Below are 19,867 nucleotides of genomic sequence, written 5' to 3'. Positions count from 1 at the left end.
GCCCAGTTTTCAGCCCTGTCTCTCGTCTATTGTATGTAGGTGGTGTGATTGACTGGGGACACAGACCTTGCAGTTTTCTGCACATACACTTATGGCTGCAGGCAGCTTATACTAGACCTACATACATATATTTTCCTACGATGTATGTGCAGCTGGTGATTAGAGAGCCTGTCTGTAACTGCTGTAGAGGAGCAGGCGGCTTCTCCTTTATTGTTACAGCATATAACACAGCATTGCCCATCATCGAATGTATCTGACCTTATGATGGGACATTTTCCAGTATCAACCTGTAATATACCTTGGTTGTAAACCTACGTGCTGTTTTCATCTTCACTTATCCCACATCTTGTGCAGTTGGGGGGGTCCTTGAAGTTGGTTATAAATTGGTCTGGGGGATCCATTGGGATATGGATTCCTCTTTTTGGAATTTAATTTGGTTCTTGATCTGGTGAATGGTAGAGGGGATTTTCAGCAAGGGTTTGTTGAATCCTCAGGAAGTTCAAGTGAACATTGGAACCCTGTGGTTGTGGTGCTCCTGAGCTGGTGGGGTAACGGCTGGGAGTAATTGGTACATTTTATGTTCACTTTTTGTTTGGTAATCACCAGATCTTATGAGCTTCAAGGACTCCTCCCAGCATGTTAATGTTCTTTATGCTTTGATGTTTTATTGTATGCTGTTTTAATTCTTATATTGTCCCCTTCATATATTTGCAGGAATGGTGTATATCCACCGAGTGCTTAATTTTATATCAATATTAGTAATATTGGTAATCGCCAGATCTTATGAGCTCCCAGCGAGCTAAGGTTATTTATGCTTTGTTGGGTTATTGTATGTTTGTTTTAATAAAGGTGTGTATTAAAAAAAATAAAATAAAAAAGCACTTGTTTCTTTTTTAATGAGTCCTTGGAGCTAATTATGATTTGATCAGTAGGGGTAGCCATCTCAGGTATGGACCCTCTGTTTAGGGGGGTATTCATCATAGTATGACACTTTGTGTGGAGGAGTAAACATCTTGGGTATGGCCCCTGGATAGAGGGGTGTACATCATAGTATGACCCCCTAATAAGGAGGGGTAACCATCTTTGGTATGGCACCCTGGTGTGGAGGAGTGACCATCACGGTATGGCCCCCTGGTCTCCAGAAGCATTTATATCTTACAAGACCCAGTTAGGGTATAGTCCCTGTGGTCATGGCAATCATATTCTACATGCCTACAAATGAAATTGGGTCCTATGAGCTAGGAACAATAGCTTAAAAAAAAAAAAGTAGGCATGCATTTCAATACAATCTGTAGCTTCAAGGACGCTCTCTTTTTCATGTGACTTGAGAATGCTGAGGCAAAGATTTTGACTGTTTATATTGACCAACTCCTGTTTCTTTCAAGGTTGTCCTCTGGACAATGCAGTAATATGGGGCATTAAACTGAAGAGCAATGTACCTAATATGGGTGCCCTGGAGTCAGTGGAAGTGACTAAGGGAAAAGTAATAAAGTGCATCCCGATGCCCTTGAGCCAGTGGGAGCGGCTAAAAGTGAAGAAATCAAGTGCATTAACACGAAGGGCGATGTGCCTATTCCCAATGCCTTTGTCCCAGTTGGAGAGGGTTAATGGTATTTGTTATCAAGTGCCTGTAAAGCAATTAACAATGGCGTGGCAAGGTTATTAATAATGCCTTTGTAGACTTTTCTGCTATAGGCTATTTAATTTACTATGTCCAAATATTACAGAAATTGTTTAAATTATTTGATGATCGGTTATAATGTTGATATTATATTGTGTATGGTTTTTAATTACTCCTTGTTTATAGTATCTTTCTCTTTTTATACACCACTTCTATACATCACTTTTTGGGTAGTAATAGTAAGTGGGTTTAAGAATTGGTTACTACACAGCCCAGCAATTGTATGTAATGGTGGTTTCTAGAACTAAAATCTGTGAATTAGTGAGTTATCAGAGCTGGCTACAATACATGCGGTATAATAGTTTTTGAGGCATGACAGATGTCATTATACAGGTAGTCAGACTGTGGCTACCCCTTTATTATGGTTTAGTTTCTGTATTACCCATTATAGGATCCACATTGCAGGATGTTTAGCGGCTGTTATTTTGTTGTAGTTACCGTATTATCGATCATAATTTGGTAGTGTTGCATTGTTAAAATTAATCTGTAGTCCTGGAATTTTGTTACTTATATGCAGAGTCTTTCCATAGCATGCAGAACTGGTTGATGACTTTATTAGGCATTGGTGATGGGGGTCGAGTCCATTCAAGGTGTCAAATGGCCTCGCTGGTGGTGGTTTAGGAGTCAGGTGGAAGTTGCAGACAAGGTAAGGTGGACTCATTTTAACTAATAGAGGATGTAAAACCTCATGGTGGTGAGCAGGCTCGGCTTTGGTGGCCAGCCTCAAGGACGTTGTAATGGTAACATCAATCAGGGGCGGGCACAGTGGTTAAGCACAGGAGTGAGGATAATAGGGTCATTGGTGCCCTGAAAGTTTACTGGCTCTGCTTGAATGGCAAGCCAGTGTGCGCCGCCCCTTTATGGTTTTCTGTTCTGGTGCTGTATGTCAGACAGCTGGGGATATCGCAGTACTTGTGAATCCCAATGTACTAGCACTCCACCTGACTCCTACTCTGATTTTTTAATTCTGTGATTTGAATAAAAGCTGTGGCCATTTTGACAACCAAAATAATGTGTTTTGTGTATTTATTTTAGTACCTAGGTTTACAGTAGTTATGGTGGTTTTAAGAAGGAGTGGGGTCCATCCCATATCCAAAAGTCAAGATACCACCAGAGACTAGATGGAGGTGGACATGACTTGGGGATGGGTGGTCCGAGAACTCCTGCAGCTTTTGTTTGTATTGCAGTGTAGATTTTAAACAAGAGTGTTGTTGCTTTAAGAGGAAGTTTAGATGTTTGTGCCTGGTGTATTACTGTGAGGAGGGTGGGGCTTATATAGGGGAAGCAACTCTGGCTCTCCCTCTTTCTCTCACAGGATGGACAGGAGGAAACATTACCCGCCCTGTTTATAATCTTTCTCCTTAAACTTTTTAATTATTGCTTGTATAATGATAAATGTTTTATTGTATTTTTGAATTGTCATTGTATATCTTGTACCAGGTTCAATTATATATTGGCTATAAAGAGTTATTATTTGTGGTAACCTTCTAAGCCCAATGGAAGGGCTATCCTTCAGCCATGGTTCCCTGGAGGTTTCCTCCACAGGGATTTTTTCCTCTCCTGAGCGCTGTAGGATGACTCTTTGTGAGTCGAGGGTTTGCCGAGTTTAGTCCCATTAATGCTTTTGCAGGGACTTCTAGTTTTTAAGTTTACAAAAATGATTTAATTATTTTGAAAAAAAAAAGTGTCAAATGAGACTTGGAATTTATAACCCATCACGGCTTTGCGGTTTAGGAGTCAGGTGGACGTTGCAGACAAGTTAAGGTGGACTCATTTTAACTAATAGAGGATGTAAAACCTCATGGTGGTGAGCAGGCTCAGCTTTGGTGGCCAGCCTCAAGGACGTTGTAATGGTAACATCAATCGGGCGGGCACAGTGGTTAAGCACAGGAGTGAGGATAATAGGGTCATTGGTGCCCTGAAAGTTTACTGGCTCTGCTTGAATGGCAAGCCAGTGCGTGCCGCCCCTTTATGGCTGGCTGTCCTGGTGCTGTATGTCAGACAGCTGGGGATATCGCAGTACTTGTGAATCCCAATGTACTAGCACTTCACCTGACTCCTACTGTGATTATTTAATTGTTGTGAACTCCGTTTTCAGGCTCCCTCTTGTGGTCACAGATGATATTGAGTGACTTTGGTTTTTTGGCTCCCCCTGGTGGTTTGGTTTATTATCCTGCGGGTCTGGCTGGATCAGCTGCCTCGTTATTCTCCAGGGAGGCTCCTATTTAGCTCTGCTTCACTTCCACTTGTTGCCAGCTGTCAATGTATTCAGTGCTATTCTGGTTACTCCTGATTATCTCATTTTCTGCCTCTTCAGGATAAGCTAAGTTCTGTTTGAATATTTTTTGCTCATCTGCCTGCAATATGATTTCTGTGTATGATGAGTCTAGTCCAGCTTGCTAATATGTGATTTCTTGTTGCTGGTAAGCTCTGGGGTACGGAGTTGCTTCCCCCGCACCGTTAGTTGGTGCGGGGGCTCGAGCAATCTCTGCATGGATATTTTGAATAGGGTTTTTAATTGACCGCACAGTTCCCTTCCTATTTTCTGCTATCTAGTGTTAGCGGGCCTCATTTGCTTAATCTAATTTCATCTCTGCGTTTGTGCTTTCCCCTTAACTCACCGTTAATATTTGTGGGGGGCTATTCTATATCTTTGGGGTCTTTCCACTGAGGCAAGAGAGGACTTTCTTTCCCTCCAGAAATAGTCAGTTTCTCAGGCCGTGAAGAGACGTCTAGGATTTTCAGGTTACGTTCCACGGCTGCCTATAGTTGTGTGCGGATAGGATCAGGTTGCGGTCAATCTAGTTACCACTTCCCCAGAGCTAGTCGTCTGTTCAGTTACTTAGCTAGTCCGACCTGCGATCCTTGCCACTAGGATCATAACAGTACAGCCGGACAGTAAAGTGTTAATTGCATGGCAGAAGCAGGAGAAAAGAAGCTTGGAGAACATTTTTTTTTTTTTGCTGCCGTGTGTCTAGCTGCTGTGTGTCTGGCTTCTCTCCTCCTCTTAATCTTGGTGTGGCTCTGAGTTCAGCTGCTTACATGGATATTCAGAGTTTGGCCTCCAGTGTAGATCATCTTGCTGCAAGGGTACAAAGTATTCAGGATTTTGTTGTTCACAGTCCTATGTCAGAGCCCAGAATACCTATTCCGGAGTTGTTTTCTGGAGATAGATCTAGGTTCCTGAATTTTAAGAACAATTGCAAATTGTTTCTTTCTTTGAAACCTCGTTCCTCTGGTGACTCCGTTCAGCAAGTTAAGATTATTATTTCTTTCTTGCGCGGCGACCCTCAAGATTGGGCCTTCGCATTGGCGCCAGGGGATCTGGCATTGCTCAGTGTGGATGCGTTTTTTCTGGCCCTTGGATTGCTCTATGAGGAACCTAATCTTGAGAACCAGGCTGAAAAAGCGTTGTTGGCCCTCTCTCAGGGGCAAGATGATGCAGAGGTGTACTGCCAGAAATTTCGGAAATGATCGGTGCTTACTCAATGGAATGAGTGTGCCCTGGCTGCAAATTTCAGAAAAGGTCTTTCTGAGGCCATTAAGAATGTCATGGTGGGGTTCCCTACGCCTGCAGGTCTGAATGAGTCAATGACTCTGGCCATTCAGATTGATCGGCGTTTGCGGGAGCGCAAACCTGCGCACCATTTGACGGTGTCTTCTGAACAGACACCTGAGTCTATGCAACGTGATAGAATTCTGACCAGAAGTGAACGGCAAAATTATAGACGGCAAAATGGGTTGTGCTTTTACTGTGGTGACTCAGCTCATGTTATCTCAGCATGCTCTAAGCGCACAAAAAAGGTTGATAAATCTGTCACCATCGGTACTTTACAGCCTAAGTTCATTTTGTCTGTTACCCTGAATTGTTCCCTGTCATCTTACCCGGTTATGGCTTTTGTAGATTCAGGTGCTGCCCTGAGCCTGATGGATTTGTCATTTGCCTGGCGCTGTGGTTTTGTTTTGGAGCCTTTAAAATTCCCTATTCCACTAAGGGGAATTGATGCTACACCATTGGCTACGAATAAACCTCAGTACTGGACACAAGTGACCATGTGCATGACTCCTGTTCATCAGGAGGTGATTCGCTTTCTTGTATTGCATAATTTGCATGATGTTGTCGTGTTGGGCCTGCCATGGCTGCAGGCCCATAATCCAGTCCTGGATTGGAAAGCAATGTCTGTGTCAAGTTGGGGTTGTCAGGGAATTCATGGCGATGCTCCTGTGGTGTCAATTGCTTCATCCACTCCTTCTGAAGTCCCTGCGTTTTTGTCAGACTACCAGGATGTATTTGATGAGCCCAAGCTCAGTTCTCTACCTCCTCATAGGGATTGTGATTGTGCTATAAATTTGATTCCTGGTAGTAAGTTTCCTAAGGGACGACTTTTCAATTTGTCAGTGCCGGAGCATGCTGCTATGCGGAGTTATATAAAGGAGTCTTTGGAGAAAGGACTTATTCGCCCCTCCTCCTCCCCTCTTGGTGTGGGGTTCTTTTTTGTGGCTAAGAAGGATGGTTCCCTGAAACCTTGTATTGATTATCGCCTTCTAAACAAAATCACGGTCAAATTTCAGTATCCTTTGCCATTGCTATCTGATCTGTTTGCTCGCATTAGGGGGTCTAGTTGGTTCACCAAGATAGATCTTCGTGGTGCGTATAACCTTGTGCGTATTAAGCAGGGTGATGAATGGAAAACAGCATTTAATACGCCCGAAGGCCATTTTGAGTACTTGGTGATGCCTTTGGACTTTCTAACGCTCCTTCTGTCTTTCAGTCCTTTATGCACGACATCTTCCGCGAATATCTGGATAAATTTATGATTGTGTATCTGGATGATATTCTGTTTTTTTCGGATGATTGGGAGTCCCATGTTAAGCAGGTCAGGATGGTGTTTCAGGTCCTGCGTGCCAATGCTTTATTTATGAAGGGCTCAAAATGTCTTTTTGGAGTCCAGAAGGTGTTATGACCCCAATGGCGAGGGTCTCAGAAATATCAGCAAGTCTGCGAAGTACAAAAATCCAGCTCATAGGGCAGTGGTAACTGGGTTGACCATATATCTACTCCTAACGCCAACACTAGAAGTAGCCGGGGAACATGCCTACGTTGGTCGCTAGATGTCTCGCTCCAGCCGGAGGACTAACTACCCCTAGAAGAGGAAAACAAAGACCTCTCTTGCCTCCAGAGAATAGACCCCAAAAGTCGGATACAAGCCCCCCACAAATAATAACGGTGAGGTAAGAGGAAATGACAAACACAGAGATGAACTAGGTTTAGCAAAGAGAGGCCCACTTACTAATAGGAGAATGTAGTAAGATAACTTATATGGTCAATAAAAACCCTAACAAAAATCCACACTGGAGATTCAAGAACCCCCGAACCGTCTAACGGCCCGGGGGGAGAACTCCAGCCTCCCTAGAGCTTCCAGCAAGGATAGGATACAGATTATGTACAAGCTGGACAAAAATGAAAACAAAAACAAATAGCAAAAAGCAAGAAAGCAGACTTAGCTTAATTTAGCAGGAACCAGGATCAGTAGACAAGAGCACTACAGATTAGCTCTGATATCAACGTTGCCAGGCATTGAACTGAAGGTCCAGGGAGCTTATATAGCAACACCCCTGACCTAACGACCCAGGTGAGCATACAAGGGATGATAGACATACCCAGAGTAAAATCACTAGTAGCCACTAGAGGGAGCCAAAAGGTAAATTCACAACAGAAGGTTTCTTTTTTGGGTTTCATTTTTTCTCCTTCTGCTATTGAGATGGACCCAGTCAAGGTTCAGGCTATTCATGACTGGACGCAGCCTACATCTGTTAAGAGTCTTCAGAAGTTCTTGGGTTTTGCTAATTTTTACCGTCGCTTCATCGCTAATTTTTCTGGTGTTGTTAAGCCATTGACGGATTTGACCAAGAAGGGTTCTGATGTTACTAATTGGTCTCCTGCGGCTGTGGAGGCCTTTCAGGAGCTGAAGCGCCGGTTTTCTTCGGCTCCGGTCTTATGTCAGCCAGACGTCTCCCTTCCTTTCCAGGTCAAGGTTGATGCTTCTGAGATTGGAGTGGGGGCTGTTTTGTCGCAGAGAAGCTCTGATGGCTCTGTGATGAAGCCATGTGCTTTCTTTTCAAGAAAGTTTTCACCTGCCGAGCGGAATTATGATGTTGGTAATCGGGAGTTGTTGGCTATGAAGTGGGCATTTGAGGAGTGGCGACATTGGCTCGAGGGAGCTAAGCATCGTGTGGTGGTCTTGACTGATCACAAGAATTTGATTTATCTCAAGTCGGCCAAGCGGCTGAATCCTAGACAGGCTCGTTGGTCATTGTTTTTCTCTCGTTTTGGTTTCGTGGTCTCATACCTGCCTGGTTCGAAGAATGTGAAGGCTGATGCTCTTTCTAGGAGTTTTGTGCCTGACTCTCCTGGTGATTCAGAGCCAGCTGGTATCCTCAGAGAAGGGGTGATTTTGTCTGCCATCTCCCCAGATTTGCGACGAGTGCTGCAGGAGTTTCAGGCGGATAGACCTGACCGTTGTCCACCGGAGAGACTGTTTGTCCCAGATAGATGGACCAGCAGAGTTATTTCCGAGGTTCATTCTTCGGTGTTGGCAGGCCATCCTGGGATTTTTGGTACCAGAGATTTGGTGGCTAGGTCCTTCTGGTGGACTTCCTTGTCACGGGATGTGCGTTCCTTTGTGCAGTCTTGTGGAATTTGTGCTCGGGCTAAGCCTTGCTGTTCTCGTGCCAGTGGCTTGTTGTTACCTTTGCCTGTCCCGAAGAGGCCTTGGACGCACATTTCCATGGATTTTATTTCAGATCTCCCTGTCTCTCAGAGAATGTCTGTCATTTGGGTGGTGTGTTATCGTTTTTCTAAGATGGTCCATTTGGTGCCCTTGCCTAAGTTGTCTTCCTCCTCCGAGTTGGTTCCTCTGTTTTTTCAAAATGGGGTTCGTTTGCACGGGATCCCTGAGAATATTGTTTCCGACAGAGGATCCCAGTTTGTGTCTAGATTTTGGTGGACCTTTTGTGCTAAGATGGGCATTAATTTGTCTTTTTCGTCGGCCTTCCATCCTCAGACGAATGGCCAAACCGAGCGCACTAATCAGACTTTGGAAACCTATTTAAGATGTTTTGTTTCTGCTGATCAGGACGACTGGGTGACTTTTTTGCCATTGGCCGAGTTTGCCCTTAATAATCGGGCTAGTTCTGCTACTTTGGTTTCGCCTTTTTTTTGTAATTCAGGGTTTCATCCTCGTTTTTCCTCGGGTCAGGTGGAGCCTTCTGACTGTCCTGGAGTGGATGTTGTGGTGGATAGGTTGCATCAGATTTGGAATCATGTGGTGGACAATTTGAAGCTGTCACAAGAGAAGGCTCAGCGCTTTGCCAACCGCCGTCGCTGTGTGGGTCCCCGACTTCACGTTGGGGACTTGGTGTGGTTGTCTTCTCGCTTTGTTCCTATGAAGGTCTCCTCTCCTAAGTTTAAGCCTCGGTTTATCGGTCCTTATAAGATTTTGGAAGTCCTTAACCCTGTGTCTTTTCGTTTGGACCTCCCGGCATCGTTTGCTATTCATAATGTGTTCCATCGGTCGTTGTTGCGGAGGTATATGGTGCCTGTGGTTCCTTCGGTTGAGCCTCCTGCCCCTGTGCTGGTTGAGGGAGAATTGGAATATGTGGTGGAGAAGATCTTGGACTCTCGTATTTCTAGACGGAGGCTTCAGTATTTGGTTAAGTGGAAAGGCTATGGTCAGGAGGATAATTCCTGGGTTGTCGCCTCTGATGTTCATGCGGCCGATTTGGTTCGTGCCTTCCATGTGGCTCACCCTGATCGCCCTGGGGGTTTTGATGAGGGTTCGGTGACCCCTCCTCAAGGGGGGGGTACTGTTGTGAACTCCGTTTTCAGGCTCCCTCTTGTGGTCACAGATCGTATTGTGTGACTTTGGCTTTTTGGCTCCCCCTGGTGGTTTGGTTTATTATCCTGCGGGTCTGGCTGGATCAGCTGCCTCGTTATTCTCCAGGGAGGCTCCTATTTAGCTCTGCTTCACTTCCACTTGTTGCCGGCTGTCAATATATTCAGTGCTATTCTGATTACTCCTGATTATCTCGTTTTCTGCCTCTTCAGGATAAGCTAAGTTCTGTTTGAATATTTTTTGCTCATCTGCCTGCAATATGATTTCTGTGTATGATGAGTCTAGTCCAGCTTGCTAATATGTGATTTCTTGTTGCTGGTAAGCTCTGGGGTACGGAGTTGCTTCCCCCGCACCGTTAGTTGGTGCGGGGGCTCCAGCAATCTCTGCGTGGATATTTTGAATAGGGTTTTTAATTGACCGCACAGTTCCCTTCCTATTTTCTGCTATCTAGTGTTAGCGGGCCTCATTTGCTTAATCTAATTTCATCTCTGCGTTTGTGCTTTCCAGTTAACTCACCGTTAATATTTGTGGGGGGCTATTCTATATCTTTGGGGTCTTTCCACTGAGGCAAGAGAGGACTTTCTTTCCCTCCAGGAATAGTCAGTTTCTCAGGCCGTGAAGAGACGTCTAGGATTTTCAGGTTACGTTCCACGGCTGCCTATAGTTGTGTGCGGATAGGATCAGGTTGCGGTCAATCTAGTTACCACTTCCCCAGAGCTAGTCGTCTGTTCAGTTACTTAGCTAGTCCGACCTGCGATCCTTGCCACTAGGATCATAACATTTAATCCTGTGATTTGAATTAAAGCTGTGGCCATTTTTACAACCATAATAATGTGTTTTGTGTATTTATTTTAGTACCTAGGTTTACAGTAGTTATGGTGGTTTTAAGAAGGAGTGGGGTCCATCCCATATCCAAAAGTCATGATGCAGCAGGGTTACCCTGGACCCAATCTGGCCTCTGGTTAAGCGTTGTACTAATTTTCAGAGGTGCACAAAACCATGGCTGACGATAGTTCTTTTTTTGGATGCTTCAAAAGACAGACACCAACAGATGATAGGATAAATTGCGTCCACAGTGCCTACATCTCCCTTATGTTAGGGAATCTTCAGCCTGCGCTTCCGTCTGAATCACTTCTTTCAGAGACTTACACGCAAACCCAGATGCAAGTGCTCAATGGCGTTATATAAGCAAAGTATCTATATATATAATTGTCTAAGGGGTACTTCCGTCTTTCTGTCGGCAACTTCCGTCACGGATATTAATTCGCTGATTGGTCTTGCCAGCTGCCTGTCATGGCTGCCACGACCAATCAGTGATGAGCACAGTCCGATTAGTCCCTCCCTACTCCCCTGCAGTCACTGCCCGGCGCCCGCTCCATACTCCCCGCAGTCACAGCTCTGTTATGGACTGGTGATTTAGGAACGACATGCAACTAGCTCTGAGCAGGTGGTAAGTATACGGACCGCAGTTCCTGATCTTAACACAACACTAGCAGTAGCCGTGGGATGTTCCTGTCACTCCCTGGACACCTCGTCACAGCCGGAGAACTAGCTACCCCTAAAGGTAGAAACAGGAAAGCTATCTTGCCTCAGAGAGAATCCCCAAAGGATAGACAGCCCCCCACAAATAATGACTGTGAGTGGAGAAGGAAATGACATACATAGAATGAAACAAGTTTTAGCAAAGGAGGCCACTTCTAGCTAGATAGATAGGACAGGACAGAACACTGTGCGGTCCGTAATAAAAACTAGAAAAAGTCCACCGCAGAGAAATGCAAAAATCTCCACACCTGACTAAAGGTGTGGAGGGCAAAATCTGCTGCCCAGAGCTTCCAGCTTAGCTGAATAGATCCATACTGATAAGCTGGACAAATGAGCAAAACATAGAATGTGCTGAACAATAAAGTCCACAACAAGAGGACTGCAAAAGGACAAGCAAGGACTTATCTTTGCTGAACAGGTCAGAGTGTCAGGGAAATCCAAAAGAGCCGTGACTCTAAGCAGGAACAATTGACAACTGGCATTGATTGAGGGATAAGACCAGACTAAAATAGCCGAGCCAGAAAGATGATCAGTGGAAGCAGCTGCTGATGCTAAATCCAAGAAGCAGCCATACCACTCAAAACCACCGGAGGGAGCCCAAGAGCAGAACTCACAAAAGTGCTACTTACAACCACCAGAGGGAGCCCAAGAGCGGAATTCACAACACAGCTCACACAGGGTTAATGCCAGTTGTAACGGACCACGTTATGCCATGGGTAACTCACTCCGTTACCGCTGATATTAACCCTGTGTGACCAAGTTTTTACTATTGAGGCTGCCTATGCAGCCTCTATAGTAAAAACATCTAATGTTAAAAATAATTTAAAAAAATAACAAATCATTACATACTCACCTTCTGCCGCCTTTCTGACGCTCCGGTGACCGGTCCATGCAAGTGGCAGGTTCCGGTGCTAAGGTTGGTGTGCGACAAGGACCTGCCATGACGTCATGGTCATGTGACCGCGACGTCATCACAGGCCCTGCGCGCCTGCGCAAGAAGGACCTGCCATGACGTCACAGTCATGTGACCGCGACATCATCGCAGGCCCTGCGTGCCTGCGCGAGAAGGACCTGTCGTGACGTCACAGTCATGTGACTGCAACGTCATCCCAGGCCCTGCGTGCCTGCGCGAGAAGGACCTGCCATGACGTCACGGTCATGTGACCGCGACGTCATCACACCCTCGGACTGGAAGCTGCCGCCTGAACCGAACACAGGCGACAGAACTACAAGGGGCCCCTCGGAAGGTGAGTATATGTTTATTTTTTATTTTTTAACCTGTGACATATGTGGCTGGGCAATATACTACGTGGCTGGGCAATATACTACGTGGCTCTGTGCTATATACTACGTGGCTCTGTGCTGTATACTACGTCACTGGGCAATATACTACGTAACTGGGCAATATACTACGTAACTGGGCAATATACTACGTGGCTCTGTGCTGTATACTACGTTGCTGTGCAATATACTATGTGGCTCTGTGCTGTATACTACGTAACTGGCCAATGTACTACGTGGCTCTGCTGTATACTGCGCAACTGGGCAATATACTACGTCACTGGGCAATATACTACGTAACTTGGCAATATACTACGTGGCTGTGCAATATACTACGTCACTGGGCAATATACTAAGTAACTGGGCAATATACTACGTCACTGGGCAATATACTACATCACTGGGCAATATACCGTATATACTCGAGTATAAGCCGAGATTTTCAGCCCAAATTTTTGGGCTGAAAGTGCCCCCTCGGCTTATACTCGAGTCACGGTCGGCGGGTGAGGGGGAGAGGGCACTGAGGCATACTTACCTAGTCCCGGCGATCCTGTTGCTCCCCCTGCCCGTCCCACGGTCTCCGGGTGCCGCAGCTCTTCCCTGTTATGACCCCAATGGCGAGGGTCTCAGAGGAACGTGGAAGTCTGCAGAATACAAAAATCCAGCTCATAGGGCAGTGGTAACTGGGTTGACCATATATCTACTCCTAACGCCAACACTAGAAGTAGCCGGGGATCATTCCTACGTTGATTCTAGATGACACGCGCCAGCCGGAGAATCTAGCTACCCCTAGTAGAGGAAAACAAAGACCTTTCTTGCCTCCAGAGAAGGGGACCCCAAAGCTGGATAGAAGCCCCCCACAAATAATGACGGTGAGGTAAGAGGAAATGACAAACACAGAAATGAACCAGGTTTAGCACAGAGAGGCCCGCTTACTGATAGCAGAATAAAGAAAGGTAACTTATATGGTCAACAAAAACCCTATCAAAATCCACACTGGAAATTCAAGAACCCCCGAACCGTCTAACGGTCCGGGGGGAGAACACCAGCCCCCTAGAGCTTCCAGCAAAGGTCAGGATATAGATTTGGAACAAGCTGGACAAAAATACAAAACCAAAACAAATAGCAAAAAGCAAAAGGCAGACTTAGCTGATATAACTGGAACCAGGATCAGTAGACAAGAGCACAGCAGACTAGCTCTGATAACTACGTTGCCAGGCATTGAACTGAAGGTCCAGGGAGCTTATATAGCAACACCCCTAACTAACGACCCAGGTGCGGATAAAATGAATGACAGAAAAACCAGAGTCAAAAAACTAGTAACCACTAGAGGGAGCAAAAAGCAAATTCACAACACTTCCCCTGTTCAGCGGTCATGTGGGACCGCTCATTAGAGAAATGAATAGGCTGCTCCACCTCCCATAGGGGCGGAGCCGCATAATTCATTTCTCTAATCAGCGGTGCCGGTGACCGCTGACAGAGGAAGAGGCTGCGGCACCGAAGACCAGCTGTCCGGGGGAAGGAGCGGGACGCCGGGAGCAGGTAAGTATCGCATATTCACCTGTCCTCGTTCCACACGCCGGGCGCTGTCTCCATCTTCCCGGCGTCTCTCTCTCCACACTGACTGTTCAGGTCAGAGGGCGCGATGACGCATATAGTGTGCGCGCCGCCCTCTGCCTGATCAGTCAGTGCGGAGAGACGCCGGAAAGATGGTGCCGAGGAGCTGCAAGCAAGAGTGGTGAGTATGTGTTTTATTATTTTTATTGCAGCAGCAGCAGCAGCAGCAGCACAGCTATGGGGCAATAATGGTGCAGAGCACTGTATGGCACAGCTATGGGGCAATGGTGCAGAGCACTATATGGCACAGCTATGGGGCAATAATGGTGCAGAGCACTGTATGGCACAGCTATGGGGCAATAATGGTGCAGAGCACTGTATGGCACAGCTATGGGGCAATAATGGTGCAGAGCACTGTATGGCACAGCTATGGGGCAATAATGGTGCAGAGCACTGTATGGCACAGCTATGGGGCAATAATGGTGCAGAGCACTGTATGGCACAGCTATGGGGCAATAATGGTGCAGAGCACTATATGGCACAGCTATGGGGCAATAATGGTGCAGAGCACTATATGGCACAGCTATGGGGCAATAATGGTGCAGAGCACTATATGGCACAGCTATGGGGCAATAATGGTGCAGAGCACTGTATGGCACAGCTATGGGGCAATAATGGTGCAGAGCACTATATGGCACAGCTATGGGGCAATAATGGTGCAGAGCACTGTATGGCACAGCTATGGGGCAATAATGGACGGTGCAGAGCACTATATGGCACAGCTATGGGGCAATAATGGTGCAGAGCACTGTATGGCACAGCTATGGGGCAATAATGGTGCAGAGCACTATATGGCACAGCTATGGGGCAAAAATGGTGCAGAGCACTATATGGCACAGCTATGGGGCAATAATGGTGCAGAGCACTGTATGGCACAGCTATGGGGCAATAATGGACGGTGCAGAGCACTATATGGCACAGCTATGGGGCAATAATGGTGTAGAGCACTGTATGGCACAGCTATGGGGCAATAATGGTGCAGAGCACTGTATGGCACAGCTATGGGGCAATAATGAATGGTGCAGAGCACTATATGGCACAGCTATGGGGCAATAATGGTGCAGAGCACTGTATGGCACAGCTATGGGGCAATAATGGTGCAGAGCACTATATGGCACAGCTATGGGGCAATAATGGTGCAGAGCACTGTATGGCACAGCTATGGGGCAATAATGGACGGTGCAGAGCACTATATGGCACAGCTATGGGGCAATAATGGTGCAGAGCACTGTATGGCACAGCTATGGGGCAATAATGGTGCAGAGCACTATATGGCACAGCTATGGGGCAATAATGGTGCAGAGCACTATATGGCACAGCTATGGGGCAATAATGGTGCAGAGCACTGTATGGCACAGCTATGGGGCAATAATGGACGGTGCAGAGCACTACATGGCACAGCTATGGGGCAATAATGGTGCAGAGCACTGTATGGCACAGCTATGGGGCAATAATGGTGCAGAGCACTGTATGGCACAGCTATGGGGCAATAATGAATGGTGCAGAGCACTATATGGCACAGCTATGGGGCAATAATGGTGCAGAGCACTGTATGGCACAGCTATGGGGCAATAATGGTGCAGAGCACTATATGGCACAGCTATGGGGCAATAATGAACGGTGCAGAGCACTATATGGCACAGCTATGGGGCCATAATGAACGGTGCAGAGCACTATATGGCACAGCTATGGGGCCATAATGAACGGTGCAGAGCACTATATGGCACAGCTATGGGGCAATAATGAACGGTGCAGAGCACTATATGGCACAGCTTTCTATGGTACAGCTATGGGGCCATAATGAACGGTATGGAGCATCTATTTTTATTTTTGAAATTCACCGGTAGCTGCTGCATTTTCCACCCTAGGCTTATACTCGAGTCAATAAGTTTTCCCAGTTTTTTGTGGCAAAATTAGGGGGGTCGGCTTATACTCGGGTCGGCTTATACTCGAGTATATACGGTACTACGTCACTGGGCAATATACTACGTGGACATGCATATTCTAGAATACCCAATGCGTTAGAATCGGGCCACCATCTAGTAATAGATAAATAAATACATTTCTTCACAAATGTAAATATTTAGCTTGACGGAGAGCTAAAATAAATCAAGTAGCAACAATGAACATTTCCTACTACCAATTATATAAGGTAAAATAATGACCTATACAAAAGATTTACAATAAATTCATATTATTTCTATAGGTTGCAGTGTGAGTTTTATCTACAGCATGTCAATATGACTTTTCCTTTACATGTGCGATGTAGGATGTGACTAGTTTTCTATTTTATGTTATATTAGTCCATGAGCCGGGCCAGATATCGGTACCACCCGGAGTGACTAATTTTCTTTGGTATTTTTAGGTAGATGCATGTCTGTAGTTTATTTTTTGATATGATAGCCCTTACATATACGTAGCTTATTAACCCCTTCAGCCCTAGGCCTATTTGTACCCAAGTGCCTAAGCCAATCTGACCTGTGCCACTTCATGGGCTAATAACTTTGGAACGCTTTCACCTATCCAAGCCATTCTGAGATTGTTTTCTCGTGACATATTGTACTTCACGTCAGTGCTAAATGGGAGTCAATATATTTTACCTTTCTATATAAAAAAATGCTAAATATTCGGAAATTTTGGAAAAATCGGCAATTTTTTAACTTTGAAATTCTCTGCTTTTTACAAAAATACTGATACCCCCCATAATAGTTATTAATTTACACTCCCCACATGTTTACTTCATATTGGCATCATTTTGAAAATGAAACCTTATTGTTTTACGACGTAATAGGGCTTATAGTTTTATGCGCAATTTTTCACATTTACAGCAAAACCCACTTTTCAAAGGACCAAGTCACTTCTGAAGTCACTTTAAGGGGCTTACATAACAGAAACCACCCATAAATTACCCCATTTTGCAAACTACACCCCTCAAGCTGTTCAAAACTCATTTTTAAAAACTGTTAACCCTTTAGGTGTTCCACAGGAATTTTAGCAGAATGAAGGCGAAATTTCAAAATTTCATTTTTTTTCCAGATATTACATTGTAATCCAATTTTACCTGCAACCTAGCAAGGGTTAACGGCAAACCCAAACTTGGTTACCCTAATTCTGCAGTTTATAGAAACACCCCACATGTACTCGTAAACTAAAGTATGGGCACACAGCACAGCTCAACACGGAAGGAGCGCTATGTGGTTTTTGGGTGGCGGATTCACTGGAAGAAATCTAGGGGGCCATGTCACATTTGAAGGCTGCCTGAGGTACCCCCACAGTGGAAACCCCAAAAAGTGACCCTATTTTGGAAACTACACCCCCAAGGAATCTTTTAGGGGGTATAGTGACCACTTTGACCCAACCAGTGTTTCACAGTAGTTGGAAACACTTGGTTGAGAAAATGGAAAAAGTGCATTTTTTACATGAAGGTGTCATTTTAGGCTCATTTTTTTATTTTTAAGAGGTGTACCAGCAAAAAATGCACCCCACTATTTGTTCACCAATCTCTCCCGAACACAACAACACCCGATATGTTGTCGTACACTGCAGTATTGGGGAACGGCAGGCCTCGGAAGGGAAGGAGCGCCAAATGACTTTTGGAGTGCAAATTTTACTGGAAGAAATCTAGGGGGCTATGTCACATTTGAAGACACCCTGAGGTGCCCCAACACACGCACACACACTGACACATACACGTTCTGTGCTGAACAGGACTCTCCGGTCTTCTCTGCAGAGCTCCTATCTCCCTCTGTAGAGGCTGACACCTCCCAGGCTTGTGACTGATCACATGGCCGTGACATCACCACAGGTCCTGTAGTCCTGTACTGTGTGCTGCTGCTGGTAAGGAACTTGTGGAGAGAGGGGGAACAGTCACCTAGCACCAGCGCTCCCAGCTCTAAGAACGAGCGCCTCATGAAGGTGGGCCCCTGCCTCCTCCTTCCCTGCGCGGCGGCCTTTCCCCCCGGCGGCTGTATTCGGCGTATAAGACAACCGCCCTCTTGGAGCCATGTTTTTCATGGCTAAAAAGTCGTCTTATACGCCAGGAAATACGGTAAATAAAATTTTAATGTTTTTCTTTGTGTTTGCAGGTGTTTACTGACTATCTAACGGCATGATGGAAGTACCAGCAAGGAAGAAATCACAGATCGACTGTATCATACACTGCTCTAATGATGACAGCGATGATCTGGCGTCCCTTAAGGATTTGGACTCCTGGAAAACATTGCTTAGGGCTGCAGAGATCAGGCAGCATGAATCAGTCCTGGTAGCAGCTAAGGGCCTTGAAGAAGGAGAAATACCACACATACAATATCACCGTAAATGTCGTAGTATCTTTACAATGAAGAAGTCACTGGATTCTATCCTTGGCAAGGGTGTCAATGTCGAAACAGCAAGCAAAATCTCCATGAGGAAGCTACCGAGGGGTGCCCCCAGTGATAGCAGGGTGTATGCCAAAGTATGTATCTTCTGTGAGAAGTCAAGCAAGTACCTAAAAGGAAAACAAACAAGGGAGCCAATTGTCCAGTGTGTTGAGCTACGAGCAGATGAGACGATCCGCAGAGCAGCGATAAGGAAAGGCACACAGAGAATACTTGGTTTACTTAGCAGAGACCTTGTTGCTGCAGAGGGGCACTACCACAAGTCGTGCTACAAACTATTCACAAAAGATGATTCCCAAGTGGCCTGTAGGTCTAGTGCAGCTGAAAATCAGGTCGAAAGCGAGGAAGTACGCTACGAAGAGGCAGAGAAAGAGGCCCTTGAAGAACTCTTCTTGTATATAAGGACTAAATTGTTCCCAAACCCAGAAGTACTGCCTATGATAAACCTCACATCTAGGCTTGAGAGATTAATGATATCCCGTGGTATCATCCAACTGAAACCATCGACAAAGAAACATGTTCGACGAAAACTTGAAACAGAGATTGGGGAATCACTCCGCTTTCTCTCAGATGAGAAAGGTAAGCTTCTAGTCTATCCATGTAGCCTATCAATGGACGACCTTGTCCGGCAAGTACACAGCATGACAAAAGATCTGCAAGAAGCAAGAGCTGCTAACTCTGGAGATATCGTAACCAAAGCAGCAATGCAGCTAAGGAATGAGATCAAGAAGCAAGATGTGAGTCAGCCATGGCCTCCCAATACAGATCAGAATGTCGTTCCTGCATTAGTCACTCAATTCCTGCAAACCCTGCTTACAGGAGATTGTGAGTGCCAAACTACCTGTGAAAGAGCTCAACGTCTTGCCACATCCTTCGGCAGTGACTTGGTTTTTGCTGTTACCAATGGAAAGACAAAGCCACCAAAGCACGTACTGCTATCCTTTGCAGTTAAGTCTTTGACCGGCAATACAGAACTGATTCGAACTCTGAATCGTCTTGGCCACTGTGTGTCATATTCAATGGCTGAGGAGATCGATACAGCCCTTTGTATCCAGAAGTTGGAATGTTCAAAGGATGACATCCCAATGCCAGCAAGTATCTACCCAGGTGTGTTCACAACCCTGGCCTGGGATAACATTGACAGACTTGAGGAGACACTAAGTGGAGCAGGTACATCTCATAGAGTCAATGGCATTGCTGTTCAGTCCAATGTTGCATGCTCTGTGACAAAGAAAGTCCTGCCAGATGTAACCAAGTCGAAGAAAAGAAGCATAACTCTGACAGAATTAATGCTACCGATATACAATGTTGGGCAGCGGGGAGAGCCACCCAGGATTGAGACTTCGAATGTTAACACTACCAAGGAGGTCCAGGATTCAAAAACCAAAAACCATATCTGGCTTCTGGCTAGAATGTCAGACCATGAGGATCAGACCACCAGCAGTTGGACTGGGTTCAACATAAAAATCCGCAGC

This window comes from Ranitomeya variabilis, chromosome 5 (assembly GCF_051348905.1).
Source record: "Ranitomeya variabilis isolate aRanVar5 chromosome 5, aRanVar5.hap1, whole genome shotgun sequence".
NCBI classification, from domain to species: Eukaryota; Metazoa; Chordata; class Amphibia; order Anura; family Dendrobatidae; genus Ranitomeya; species Ranitomeya variabilis.
This window is presented reverse-complemented; position numbering follows the sequence as displayed.